This window comes from Scyliorhinus torazame, chromosome 2 (genome assembly GCF_047496885.1).
Source record: "Scyliorhinus torazame isolate Kashiwa2021f chromosome 2, sScyTor2.1, whole genome shotgun sequence".
NCBI lineage: Eukaryota > Metazoa > Chordata > Chondrichthyes > Carcharhiniformes > Scyliorhinidae > Scyliorhinus > Scyliorhinus torazame.
Window position 1 is genome coordinate 324,691,277 of NC_092708.1, and position 14,706 is coordinate 324,705,982.

Here is a 14,706-nt window from a genome sequence, read left to right on the forward strand (position 1 = left end):
ACTTCCTTCAGCGCCTCCCCTTGCTCTTGCACCTCCGCCACTGCGCTCGCCACCTCCGTCCTCACCGGGGAAACCGCCTCCTCCACCAGCACACTCAAAACCTCCCTCATCTCCTTCCTCACTGTCTCCATGCATTTCTCAATCTGCGCCAACTGCTTTTCAAATTCCGCAGCCATCACCGTAGTTATTTCTTCAGCCGTAAGCAGTGCGGCCTTCCCTGGTGCTCCAGCCTCCATTTTCCTTGGTGACCCCGCGGTGACCTTTCCACTCCCCGACGGACCTTCAGCTGTTTTTTTTCCGGCTGTTTTTTTGCTCACCCTCGACATTTTTCTTTGTGTTTTTTTTTTCCTCCCGTGTCTTCACTGTGCCTCCTCCGTGCCTTCTCCCTGCTTCTGCCGCCTCCGTGGACCCTGGGACCGGACGTAAAGCCCCAAAAATGCCGTTCCCGAACGGGAGCCCTCCATTGTGTGGCCGCCTCCCACCCGCCGTCACCGGAAGTCCCACCATGATCACTTTTTACATCACCAGCCTCCGTATTCATAGGATTATCCTCTGTCATTTCTGCCAACTCCAGCATGATGTCACCACAAAACACATCTTCCCATACCCCTCCTGTCAACATTCCGCAGGGACCGCTCCCTCCTTGACACCCTGGTCAACTCCTCCATCACCCCAGACCCTCTTTGGCACCTTCCCATGCAATTGCAGAAGGTGCAACACCTGCTGGTTTAGCTCCTCTATCCTCCCTGTCCGGGGCTCCAAACACTGCTTTTAGGTTATGCATATTTCACTTGCACCTCCATCAATTTGGTTTCCTGTATTCATTCCTCCCAATGCGGTTTCCTCTACATTGGGAAGACTAAACACAGATGGGTGACCGCTTTGCAGAACAGCTTTGCTCAATCCACAAGCATGGCCCCAACCTTCCTGTTGGCTTGCCATTTCAATTCATCATCTTGTTCAAGTGCCCACCTGTCCCTCTTTGGCATGCTGCAATGTTCCAATGAAGCCCGATGCAAACTGGAGAACAGCACCTCATCTTCTGATTAGGGACATTACAGCCTTCTGGACTCTGCATTGAGTTTAGCAACTTTGAACTTTCTCCTCCAACTTTACCCCTTTTTTTACATTTCTCCTCTTTAGCTTTGAAAAATAGTCATATGAGCTTTAAACGTTAGCTCTGTTTTTCTCTCCATAAATGCTGCAAGACCTGCTGAGTTTATCCAGCATTTTCTGTTTTTATTTCTGATTTCCAGCATCCACAGTATTAGTGTTTTTTCAGAAACCTGCTGTATTGCTGTAATCAGATTACCAGAAGCACAAATTTTATTTTGTTACATCTCCTCAATTTGGAAAAGGAACATCTAATTCCTGTATTGATATGTGGAGTGAGGAGAAATTCAAGCAACAGGTCTTTGGTATTCAAGTGCAATTCATGCCCATAGACTATGGAGCAATTATCTATTTACATAATGGCCTAGATTCAGAAACTCAATGCAACTGGTCAAATTTGTAGACCATCAGACTAGGGAGCTGACGACATTAGAGAGGATTAAAGCAAAGTGGGAGGAAGAGTTGGGGGAGGATATGGGGGAAGGGCTCTGGTGTGAGGAGCTCTGGAGGATGAATGCCTAAACCTTGTGCGCAAGGTTTGGGCTGATATAGTTGAAGGTGGTATATAGGGCGCACCTCACGAGGACGAGGATTAGCCGACTCTTTGAGGGGGTGTAGGATGTGTGTGAGCGCTGTGGGACGAGCCCCGCAAACCATGTTCACATGTTTTGGTCCTGTCCGAAACTGGAGGGGTATTGGAGGGAGGTCTTTCAGGTCACCTTGGGGGTGGTGCATGTGAGGTTCGTATCAGGGCCCCGAGAAGCCATATTCAGTGTGTCTGACCAGCCTGGGCTGGAGACGGGTGTGGAGGCAGATGTCTTGGCTTTCGCCTCGCTGATTGCCCTAAGGTGGGTCCTGTTGGGGTGGAGGTCAGCGTCTCCACCCTGTGCTTCGGCGTGGCGGGGGGATCTGCTGGAATTTTTAATGCTCAAGAAGGTGAGTTCGAGCTGAGGGGAAGGATGGAAGGGTTGTACAATTCATGGGCTTTGTTTATCACTTGCAAGAATTAGATGCCATCGAACATTAGATTGGGGGGGGCGGGGGTTGAGTGTACGGTTTATTTGTTACCATGTACGGGAGGACCGTGGATTCTCTTTTTCTTTCTTGTTTTGTATTTGAGATGCAGGGGGGAGGTTTGGGTTTGTATGATAAAGCGGTTGTTGGGCGGGGATTACTATTGTATTTGTTATTGTTGGTTATCTTTTGTTGGGTGTATATTTGATGAAACTGTGGAAAATGAGGAGAATAAAAATATTTTAAAAAAAGACTAGGGAGCTGACACCAAGAAGCAGGCGAGTCTGAGGCGAGTTGCAATCACTACGTGAAAAATGGGAAGGCGAATGAGAGGGCTGCCAAACACTTGCTGTAAAATAAAATATAAGGGGGTGGAACAGTGGCAAATTAAATTAAATGCAGATAAATGGATGTCTTGCATACAAGTAGGAAAAGTTAATCGCTTGCACATTCCATGAATGGTCTAATTCTAAAAGATGAATAGGTTCTAGTCATCAACATGTCCAATCACTGCAGAACTGCTGTCAACAAACATTCAGAATGCTGAACCATGTAGTAAAAGCAGTAGAGTACAGGTGTGACAAAGTTGTCCATGCTTTGGTCAGACTAAATCTTTGAGCAATTCATCTCTGTAATAGAACAGGAAAACCTTAAATTCTAGCAGTGAGAACTAACCCTGAGGATCTAAAGAGTTGAGAAATTTGAAGCATTTAGTCCCGAAAGGAGATAAGTGTGAATCTGCTTTGACACGTACAAGATCAGAAAAGCAATGGGAAAAGTAAATCTTCAACACGAGACAAGGAATACAAAAGAACAGAAAATAAATTTCTAAATCATGTCACAAGGTTCTTCACACTGTTCAAAATGCAGAATGGACTTTTGGGGAGCATGATGCCTTTTCCTACCTGGAATTATTTCCAACCACTTACCTTCTTCAAATAAGCTTAATAATTATCAACCATAATTCTCTGCATTCATTCACCATCATCCTCATTTTTATTTTTCTGTTTTCCTTTTTTGTTTATTGCTGCTTTGTTATATTTACTTTCCTATGCTCGATCCACCTTTTTGTTTCTTATAACTCTTCTAGTTTTACTTTTTTATGTTCATTGTGAGCTCACACTTGTTTGCTGTTTTAAGTGTTCATTCTGACTGACCCACTCCAGACTACACATCAGACCGAGTCCTAGATGAACTGCAGTTACCCTCAATTAAATATTGGAAAGACAAAAACCATGTTTTTTGGCCCCTGCCACTAGATTCGATTTCCCTCCCAAGCACCTCAGCTCAGGTTGAAGAGGGCTGCTCATAGGCCAATTTAATATTCATGATGAAATCCTTTCATGACCCCAAAGCTACATATTTCTGTAACTTCCAAAATTCCTCAAGAACTTTATATTCTTCCTGTTCTGGAGTTTTCAACCTTCCCAACGTCCTATGCCTGGCTTTAGTGGCTGTGCCTTCAAGGTTCTAGACACTATGTTCTCCATAAATCTCCTCCTTTTAAGACCCTTCTTAAAAAGTTATTATTTTAACAAAGTTTTTGGGCACTCATCCTAATGTTACTTTCTTTGCTTCAGTTTGAATTTATTTCTAATGACAGTCCTCTGAAATGTGTTGGAATATATTATAGAATGCTATTCTATAAATACAAGCTGTTGTCCTTGGATCGCTAAGAGGTGCTATATAAATGTAGATTCTTCCTTTTTTGAAAGAAAAAACAAAGTTAGCCTTAGTTTTTCTGAGATGTCTAGCGGTACGTACCTGTTAACAGCTACTGGAATTTGGTTTTTTTCATCTTTGTCAAGTGTAACACAACAGTTTTGTTCTGGCTATAAACTGATATTCAAAACTTTCAAGGGAAATAAAAAAGCAAGTTTTGGCATTTCCTATTTACACATCATATGATTTGAAAATCACCACCTCCTCAGTGAAAATAATTATTCGGTTGTACTTGTGATCTGCAGAAAAGAGCAGTTGTGAAGATGTCATGTTCGTTCTTTATTTTTGTGACTGATCCAGATGCACTTGTGATGAATTCTTAATTCATTATTGTTTTGCAGTAGTTTACAATTTCTGCAATGAAAAAGATTTTAAAAGCTAGAAAATAATGGCATTGCTTTGTAAACATTGCTAAATCTTAGCCTACCATTCCAGCATTCTAGCTCAATGAGAAGAGGGGCTGCTGTGGTGAGCATGGAAGTTCAGGTGGAGGTGCAGGTCTTGGCGGTGTGATGAATGTAGGACATTGTTTTACTTTATATTGTGTTGTAGTAATGTTATCAAAAACCCTGGGTTCTAATACATGTAGGTAATATGTCTGCTTAAGGTGTCATAAAGGTGAGGTAATCATTGATTTTAACCATTTACTTGTTTACAGAGAGATGGCTAATGGAATATTGTTTATAGAAAGGAGGTTCCATGGGTGTAGATAACTACGAAGGAGTTGTGTTTAGTCCTACCTAAGGAGGTCAAGGGACATCTTAGTGGGAAAGAGGGGATGTAATGAATGGGAGGTGCCAGGTCTGTCTGTGGTTTTGGACGTTTTGCCATAGAATTTGAGTCTGACAAGACAGAAGGATTTTCAGGTTGTCCCTGAACAGGTGTCGCCTTAGGTGAAGTATCCTTGCTTCACAGTGTTACAAATTGCAAATTGCTTGGTTCCTCATCTGGTATCCAAACAGCAATTGGGGTCTGGTCCGGTATTCGAACAGTGGTAGTAGCAGATATTCAAACAAGAACTTTGAAGGCCGAAGTGGAGAAGGGTCAGTCGCTCCTATGATATTGTGATAGAATATTATCTGACTCTGGCAATGCTTGTAATTAAAACACTGTATAAACAAACCCTTGATATGTTAAATTAATGGACTAATATATAAATTGTTTATATAACATATTTACATTTTTTTAATTTAGCCCCTATTAATACTAAAGCTGTATTGTATACTTACAACATTTCATGTGTGATATCTGCCTTTACCCCTTCTGTTGGCAGACTGGTTTCTTGTGACACATTCATTTGAGTTTCTGTTCTCATTTTTACTTTTTTTGTTAAATTTCTATCAATCAGATTGTGTAAAATCTCACATTTGGTTACAAAGTGTCCTCCGTCTCATTACACCAAAGATATTCCAAGTGAGGAAAATTTTGAACCAAAGATACTGTGACTATTTCATGAATACAGTAATTGCAGCCCTTGCATGGGAAAGTTGGTTTTACCAAACAGTAATTCTTTTCTCTCCAGAAAAACATCAACATACCTGGCAAGACAGACTGGAAATTGATGTTGGTGGAATGAGTAAACTGTGGGTTGCTAAAACGTTATGGGAGAATTTACTCCTAGTTTGGTTTACATATGATACTGCTGTTAGACTGTGGGAGGAAAGTTCACATTTCAGCCCACTGAAAACAGGGCAGTACTAATTTTCTCAAATCAGCTGTGACCTTTATTTAATTGGTCACCAGTTTTGTGCTTAAAAAAGCACTGGAAGGGAAGATAGCTGTTTACTTGAAGAAAAAAATGCTTTTGAATTGAATGTTACTAAGTCAAGCACGAGTTGCAAAACATTCTACAAAGATTTGAGGAGCAACGGGCACAAACAGAACCCTTCTCTATCTCAAGTGCATGAGAGGACCACAAGAATCTCTGCAGCCATCGGATGTATTTTTTCATTCCACATTCTTTAGATTTACTCAAAAAGATTAGGGCCGCGATTTAACGTAAACTTTTCTAAATGTCTTTTTGGGTGCGGTTAGCGGGCTGTTTCCTGACGGCCGCGTCGGTGAGATCGTGGCCCATATTTAACAGCACTTGGTGCCGGAAATGATCCCCCACGAGCTTCTCGCCATTATTGGCTGTCTCACTGTTTGATTCGCCAGACTCTGATTTTAGCAACTCTCCACTAACCAGGGGGAGCTGCTTTAAAATGCTCCCTCGCCACTCACTCCAGTCAACACATGAGCATGGCAGCGGTCAAACCTGCTTCTCTCTTTGGTGTTATTGACCTGGCCAGGATTCTGAACACTGTGGATGTGAGACAGGACATCCTGTTCCTCAGAGCAGGTCGTCCGCCAAGTGCATCAAAGTCCTGAGAGTGTGGAAAGCAGCAAGCTGCTTCCACGTCTAATGTGCATCCTGGGGTTATATTTGGACAACAGTGGGCCTGCCTGCACCCCCACCCCTGTGGCCCTCTGGGTACAGTGGTTCAAGATCAAACATTCCCCCAAAGCAGAACTCGTTCAGAGGATGTATGTGAGCATGCTGTCAGCAGAATGATGGGAGTCAGACGTTGGCATAACCTGAGGAGCAGCAGAGCTTACCTCACAGTGAGTGATCATCACTCTCCTGCCTTGTATATTGACCCGCTGACAGTGCCAACACAGGCCCATCACCCTGAGGTGATGTTTCAGAGTCCATTGGAGGGTGGAACAGGTTGTCAGGGTTGGGGAGGGGGTGAAATGACTGGGAAGGGGTGAGCTGATGAACAAAAAAAAAGCACGCAAGTATGAAGGCCTCCCTGGTCCTCCGGGCATGCCGGAATTTTGCAGTCACCTGTCCTCCACCCTCCGGCTAGTTCTGCGACTCGGGTGCGTCCACCATCCCTTCCTGGTCTGACTTCTCCTCAGACGGGCCGCATGTCCCACCTCCTCCTCCAGCATGTCGCCCTGCTGCTGTGTCAGGTTGTGGAGCGCACAGCAGACCACCACAAAGCAGGAAACCCTCTGGGTGGTGTAATGCAGTGCGCATCCAGAGCCAGTCCAGGCATCAGGGGCCGTCCGATGCACCACTTGATGACACCACGGGTGACAACATGGGGCTGGTTATATCGGGTTCCCGGCCTCTGCACTGCCGTCATCAGCCTGGACCTCAGCAGGTATCCCTTATCTCCCAAGAGTCTACCCATCATCCTGGGGTGGCCCTTAAACGTTGTTGGGGACCTCCAAGTGTCCCAGGATGTAGCTGTCATGCACGCTCCCTGGGAAGCATGCCATCAATTAGCCCGTGGACCTGGGGCATCCCGGCGATGGCAGAGAATCCTGCAACCCGGGCTCCCGGCGATGGCATGGAATCCTGCAACCTGGGCATTTTAGTGGGTTCGGCCCAGCCCAAAACTGATGTAGTAAGCTGCTGGAGCATACAGGGCATCCAGGACATCTCGGATGCAGTTGTGGGTTATATCTTGCGAAATGTTGCACACGTTCCTGCTGGAATGAACCGGTGGCACAGACTTTCAGGGCTGTGGTGACCTTCACAACCACCAGGAGCAGGGGTCCTCTTCCACCATGGGGTGCCAGGTCCATGAGGGTGTGGCACAGGTGCTGCACTGTCTCTATGTTGAGACAGAGCGTCCTGTGGCACGTGCTGTCCGTCATCTCGAAAGACCAACGGCACCTGTACACCTTGGGCTGTCACTGGCGTTCCCTCTCTGGGTTCCTCCTTGGCCTGATAGGCGACCATATCTTCAGGATGTGCAGTGGCTCCCTACGCATGGGGTGCCACCTTCAGCCTGCATCAATACTGCTGCCTTCTCTGACGTCTGGCCGCCTGAGTTGCCACCAGCACCATGAGGGCATCCTCTGCGGGACCAACGCCATCCATTTTGATATCTGTAAGGAATTTAATGAGGAGAAAGACCGACAATCATTTAGGGCTTCCTTCCTGGGATCCTCCAAGCCTCCACCCTTGCATGTCCCGCATCTCTGAGTTCTACCCACCAAGTCAGTTGTAATGGAAAACCTCGCTCTGCACACTCACCCCCGACCACAGCAGGAGCCTCTAGACCAGACCTCAGCCAGGGACATTAGGGAGACTCCGCTCAGGTGCCTTCCCCTGTTCCCCACACACAGCCATTGGTCATGAGGATATCACCAGTGCTGAAGCCCAGCTCTATGAGTGTTTTATTGTGGTTGCTGCTTGTATGGTGCTGACACTTCTAGAGGTCAGGCAAACAGGCTTCAAAGTTTCATTGAAATGCGATGCAATAATTATTGTCTGAGATATGGCACGTTTACCCACGAGGATCCATTTGAGAATATTTTGTTTATTAAACGGTCAACAGTAACATTGATTTTAAAATCAACTACGTAACATTCGACATATCACACCAACCATTAAACAACAATACAAAGCTATAGCCGCTCATTTTCACACAAAGAAACAACACACGGCATCACCTCTCACAGGTTCCTCAACAGAAACGGAGGATAAGCCTGAGAATGTGTCATCATGTCCAGAACGTTGTTGTAGAAATGATCTTCCCATCAATGTATTACTTGTACCATCTATCAGTGCCATTTGCGTTTTAAGAGCTGCAGCCGTGCAGGCCCTCCTACATGGCCCAATCTCGCCAAAACCAAATTCTGGCTTCAACATATTCTACTGGCGCTCAAGGTGCTGTTGAACATCCTTGACTTCCAGTGTGTTTAACCTGCGGTGACGTGCCAGTGACAGGCAGCACTCACCACACCAGCAACAAAAGCATCAGCAATCTGCACAAACATTTCTTCAACAGCGTCATCAGGTGGCCTATTTGGATCAATGTCACGCACCAGGTCCCACTACGTCTTCTTGCTTCAAACGGGATTGCCTTCTGGATTCATAAGTCCCTGAAACTGGTGTTTCAGGATCCAGATATCTTAAATTAAATTGTCCTTCTTTCCGGCTACAGAAAAGGACGGATACAGCAACAGCAGTGCCCAGGCGTTTGCAGCCACAAGCAGGAGCAATCAGCAAACACAACCTGCAGCTGTGAAGTGCTCTCACAACTAACAAGGCCAATTCCTTATTAGCAATCGCCTTCAACTGTGAAGCTAGAGGCTGCTAACAGTCAAAGGGAATTAAAGTGACCATCAGCATAGAACCAAGAACAAAGCTCTGTCTTGGAAGTCTTTGGTAGGACAGACAGGCAGCAGCTGTAGTTGCCCCTGTTATTGGTATCCACAATATTTAAAGATGGCTTGAAGGCCTCCAGACGAAAAGCCCCTCAATCCCCCCTCCCCTGGCTCGGGGTGACCACCGACTTGAAAAGCTTCAGCACCCCAACCAAGCCCATGGAGCTGCATGCATGAAAATGGAAATGGCTGCTCACCACCTCAGTTTTCCTCCGCAGACATTGCACCAGCTTCACTTTCTTAAAAAGGGGTACTAAACGACATCCGTGTGATTTATCACTGAGGAGCCAGTTAATTCCCTGGAGGCCATTATATTTGACTGTAATCTCGCTAATGAGACAGAAGTTGATGCAAATTGGGGTCAATGATCTTCTCGCATATATGGGCGTGACTTGGAACTCGTCATCGAGAGCTGGTTGGTTAGATATATTATGGGCCAGGGTTTAGAGAACACCAAAGTATATCATGGAGTTTACCTGACCCACAACTTTGAATAGATTTTGGTTATGCGAAGCACAAGAGCCCATTTTACAGATGTGATGCAGCAGAGATCTAAAGTATTTTTAAAACAAAACAATGCTTATTCCATGAATCAGTTAACATTTTATAAACACACCGTAAACATCTTATCAACTACCAACACTGATAACCCCCCCAAAACCCCAGTACTCTATAGGTAACCCTTAGTAACTTTCCTAACAACATCCATAAGTCAAAAAGCCCTTTTTAACAAAGATGGTAGGTTTGAATTCTCTACAGAAACGGGTATTACTTTTAAATCATCAAGTGATCTGGAGACATTCTTTAGATTGCAGAGAGAGAGAGATCATTACACATCTGCTTGATTTGAATGCAGCTCTCCAACTGTAAACGAAACTAAAACACAAAGTCAAAACAGCTCCCAGCTCAAAGCAAAAGTAAAAAGCAGAGCCACATTCCAGCTCCACCAACACAATAAAACTGCAGCCACTTGATAAAACACACTTTATTTAAAGGGACTCTCACATGACCGATGACAAACTGATTTGCACCAGCGCAAATCTTGATTTTGACCTTTCCCGCTACTTAACCGATGTGCCCAGATCCGCGCGGGGCGCAATATGGTGGATAAACCGTGCCCAAGATATGCCACTGGAATTTGAAGGCTAGCAAAACAAACATCATTCACACATCACTTAATTCAGTATTTGTATTCTTGATTTGTTCATTCTGTCAAGAATATCTGTCATTATGCAGGATCATCCAACACCACATCAATAGATGGACATTGATAGTAATGGAAGACCATTGTTGCTGAAGATGTGCAAACTCTACACAGTGACCCGAGGTCAGAATCGAACCCGGGTCCCTGCTGCTGTGAGCAGATTTTGGTAAAGCAAAGCAAAGTTATGGAGTCTACAGCACCTCATTATTATCTTGGAGATCTTGGGTTTGTAATGTAATGCACCAGCTGAGAATCTAGAAGCTTGGTCAAATGGCATATTTCATATTTATCTTGGTGGTTGCATGGACTTCATTGTCAATGCTCCGCTTCTGTTCATATCTGACAGGACATCTTTAGCCAATTCTGAAGAGGACTTACGTGTCCTATATTTTACTATGCATTTCTTGCCAGATAAGCCTGGCACAGTTGATTGGTGAAAAATAAAGGCATCACAGACTGCTGGGGAACTAATTATCGGACTGCATAATTCTTGGTGCTCAAATCAGCTGGACATGAGGGAAATACCACAGTATTGCAAGCTGGTGCCCAAATGGCTATTCTAGTACAATTATTCCTTTTGCTATCGAAAACCAGCAGTGCAGTAAAATTGTATAGCCCTGCACAATGGAGCTGCTCAATAATAATGATAAATACTGGTTTCGGAATAAAGCATCCAACACACAGCAGTTGTCACTGAACTGGGTGACACTCCGGTTGTCCTCCATGTTAGCCTGGAAAGAATGGATACTGAGCATCGTGCCATCTGAATTGTGCATGCTGGCTTGAGAGTTCTATAGAACATGGCAGAGCTTGTTCATGGTATCCTTGGTTTCCTTGGCATTGTTTTTCAGTAAAACTCAGGTGCAATTCTTGGGATACTGATGGATATTGAAATAGTACATCTGGTCAAATGGTTTTAGTGCTGCTTTGGCTTTCTAACATCAGTCTGCATATGTTCATCATTCTCACCCAGGGGTGATCTGCTTGTAGACTTTTCTGGCAAAAATCAACTGCTTAATGAGATATTTCCTCTAGAGATGAAGGCTCAGTTCCAAAATACATGGGCAGAAAGAATATTGGAATTAATAGGCATAATCGTGGTTTTACCTGCACTGAGATGCTGTGTTGAAAAAAAACTTTTATTTGCAGTAATATATATTTCAGCAGTAAACTGAGATGCCATGTGCCAACCACTCCCAATTTTATTGGCACTTTTTAATCAAGAAGTCTGTGACTCTCATTCATTTCTGCTATTTGTTCCTCCAAATTTGTGCTTGTGCTCAAATTCCGAAATTCTTACGGCAGCATTTATATATGGAGGGAACATGTAATTTGCAAGACCTGTCTGGAGCAAAGATCAGCTGCACAATTTAACTTTCTCAATTTATTTCAAGCCTTTTTATAAAGCTAGAATAATTTTGTTTTCTAATTTATATCCTTCTACAAATCACAAGAGGATTTAATAAACTTGCAGAATAGGCGTGTAATTGACAAATTGAGTTTGACACAAATAAATGTGAGTTAGTACACTTTTTGTGGAACGTGCAAGTCTAGGTAAAACGGACAAATAAGTGGATCTCAAGAGTAAAAATACACTAGTTGTGCTGCAGCTTAGCAAGTCCATATAAAAGAAAGGCAAGCACTAGGGGCACGATTTTCAGTGTCTGGCTGAATCTGGTGAGATTTTGTAAATGGTGGGTGGAACCTGGATGTCCTGCCCCCATTTTTAACAAATCCAATTTTTTCCCAGGAGGAGGCATGATATGCACGAGGGAAATTCAAACTCAGTGGCGCCATTTGAACTTGGGTGTGTTTGATTTCAAACCGACCCCATTTTGGCTGTTCCAAAGATCTTAATCTGCAGTGTGGGTGTTGGAGTAGGTATAAATGCATGTGAAGGTGGATAATATCTATTTAAATATCATAAGCTGAAGTCTTTTCCCTGCTGTTTAAACAAGAAAAGAACAGGGTATAGCTGTTAGCGAGAGTTTAAACTGTTGGACTGCTTTAATTAACAGGTCACCTGGTATAGGTATGAAAAATAAATATAATCTCTCCGTTTCAATAGTGACCTTTGTTGACGTTTTCCATGGGCTATTATTATGTCGTTATGAATGCATGGCTGGAGTTTAAAAAGCTACAATTAACTCAGCGGGGGGTCAGTTTGCAGTTTGACAGTTTAAAGAAGCTATTAACGGATGTCTGCTGTCTGAAGAAAAGTTTGTTTTTATGACATTAAGCACAGGAGGTTTAAAAGTTTTGAATGGGTTTCATTAATAGGTTTTTTCACTATCAAGTGTGAAAGAGAGAGGTGTATTAGACTGCAAAAGTTTGTTTTTTAACTCCACATGCCTCCTGCCGTCTGTCCATGGTGAATTCTGGGTGAGTGGCTCTGAAGGTGGCATGAAAACTCTTCAGAGGCTGGTAAGAATGTGGAACTCTCTACCAAAGGGAGTAGTTGAAACAAATGATATTGATACATTAAAGGCAAAATTAGACAAAGGAGAGACAAATATAGATGGTTACAATGATAGATTTAGATGAGATAAAATAGAAAGAGGCTGAAGTGGGGCACAGACACCAACATGGGACTGGTTGGGCTGGATAACCTGTTTCTGTGCAGTAGCCTATATAATGTGTACATCTACTCCTTCCCAACCATCCCACTTTATCATGCTATCTTTGCACTTGTACTGTATCAAGTATTTTGCCACTGTAGCTTTAGGACAAAACTTTATAATCATAGCTTTATCTAGTATTGTTAAATACTTAGTCTGCTCCTGAGACTATGCTGACGTAGTCATCCCTTTATTAAAACAACTTCTTGTAAGTGGTTGTTTAATGTTGTTTGGTGTTGCACAATACAATGTTCATTATGCCTTCGTGAGAAATCTTAACATTAGAAAACTAGTAACTTTAAATCTTAAACCACATACAATGGCTCTCTTTTAACAAAAAAAAAATAAAAGTTGACGTTTGATTACAAACAAAGCCTCTGAGGAGAAACGGGTAAGACTTAGCGAAAGATGGGTGTCAGATTTTCTCCGTTATGACAAGATTGCTTTGGTCAATGGGCCTGGGTTACCTCTGACTAGAACCCGGTAAAGTCATCTTTATGGCTCTGTATTGCTGAAATGTGACCTTTTTTAAGTACCGGATATAATTCCTGAGAAATCAACACATCTATTCTATCAGCTGGTTTCTTGAAGTGTTGTGGTTACTCTGCAGGTTGTACACTGACAACTATTTTATAATGAAAGCAGAGTGAAAAACAGTACTTAACACAACTGAAAGCATGATCAGAACTTCCCTGACCATTGTCAATGCTGGAACTCCAAACAAAGTCTGCCTATCTTTGTACACCCCCCCCCCCCCCCCCACACACACACACTTCGTTATAAACAATCAGAGAATAATATTTCTTGCCCAAGATCTAAATGGACAATAGCATGACCCAGAGATTGTAGAAGGGAAAGTATGGCCGCACAGTGGTTAACACTACAGCCTCAGCGCCAGAGATCCAGGTTCAATTCCGTCCTTTGGTGACTGTTGAGTTTGCAATTTTTCCCAGCGTCTGTGTGGGTTTCCTCTGGGTGCAGCACTTTCCTTCCACAGTCCAAAGGTGGGCAGGTTAGATGGATTGGCCATGCCAAAATTGCCCCTCCGTGTCCAAAGATGCGCAGGTGGGTCGGGTAATGGGGATAGGACGGGAGAGTGTGTCTGGGTAGGGTGCTTTTTCAGAGGGTCATTGCAGCCTCGATGGGCTGAATGGCCTCCTCCTGCACTGCAGGAACTCTGTGGTTCTACGGAACCCTAATTTACATTGTGTACACATTCTACACCAGCTACAGGACATACTCATAAGGTGAATTTGATATACGCTCTCTTACAAATTAATGCTGGCTTTTGACCAACAAGTAGTTTATTTGCTTGAGACAGATGAGTGAACAGAATGACACGTTAAGATGCAGATCTCTCTGTTGTTTTCCTGGATGTATACAAAAAAAACAAAATATCACATGCTTTTTTTCATTTGGTGTAAACTTTAAACAGCAATCTATTTACTGACAACAGCATCTAGCTCAATGCACATGCTAACTGGCAAAGATTAGTGGTGAGATTGAAACAGGCTTTTCACAGGAATACATACTGGCCTCTTTCCGTGGTACACAGAAGCAAAGGCTAAAGATGGCTACATTTATTTTGGTTATCCCAGAAATTATTGCCTTTTTTAATAGTCACCCTGAAAGAATTTCAATCAACTTTTTCAGACTTTTATTAGTAACCAATTGAACCATAATTTCAACTGCAGTATATAAGTACTTTATGTAGTTCATTTTGTGACTTTTTGCACTCTTGTCAACCTAGTGATGAAAGAATAAAGTTCATGTACTTCAGTTTATTTTTGATTGTTAAACCTAAAGCTAAAAATAGATAACATTTAAAACTAACAGCAGGATGATCTGTTTGCTTTAATCATCACA

General features: G+C 43.3%; 1 protein-coding gene across 3 annotated transcripts in view; it reads left to right on the forward strand.

Annotated features, from left to right (window-relative positions):
• Positions 1–14,706, forward strand: part of ddhd1b (DDHD domain containing 1b) — a 120,001-nt gene that overhangs the window by 47,283 nt on the left and 58,012 nt on the right. The window lies entirely within an intron of this gene.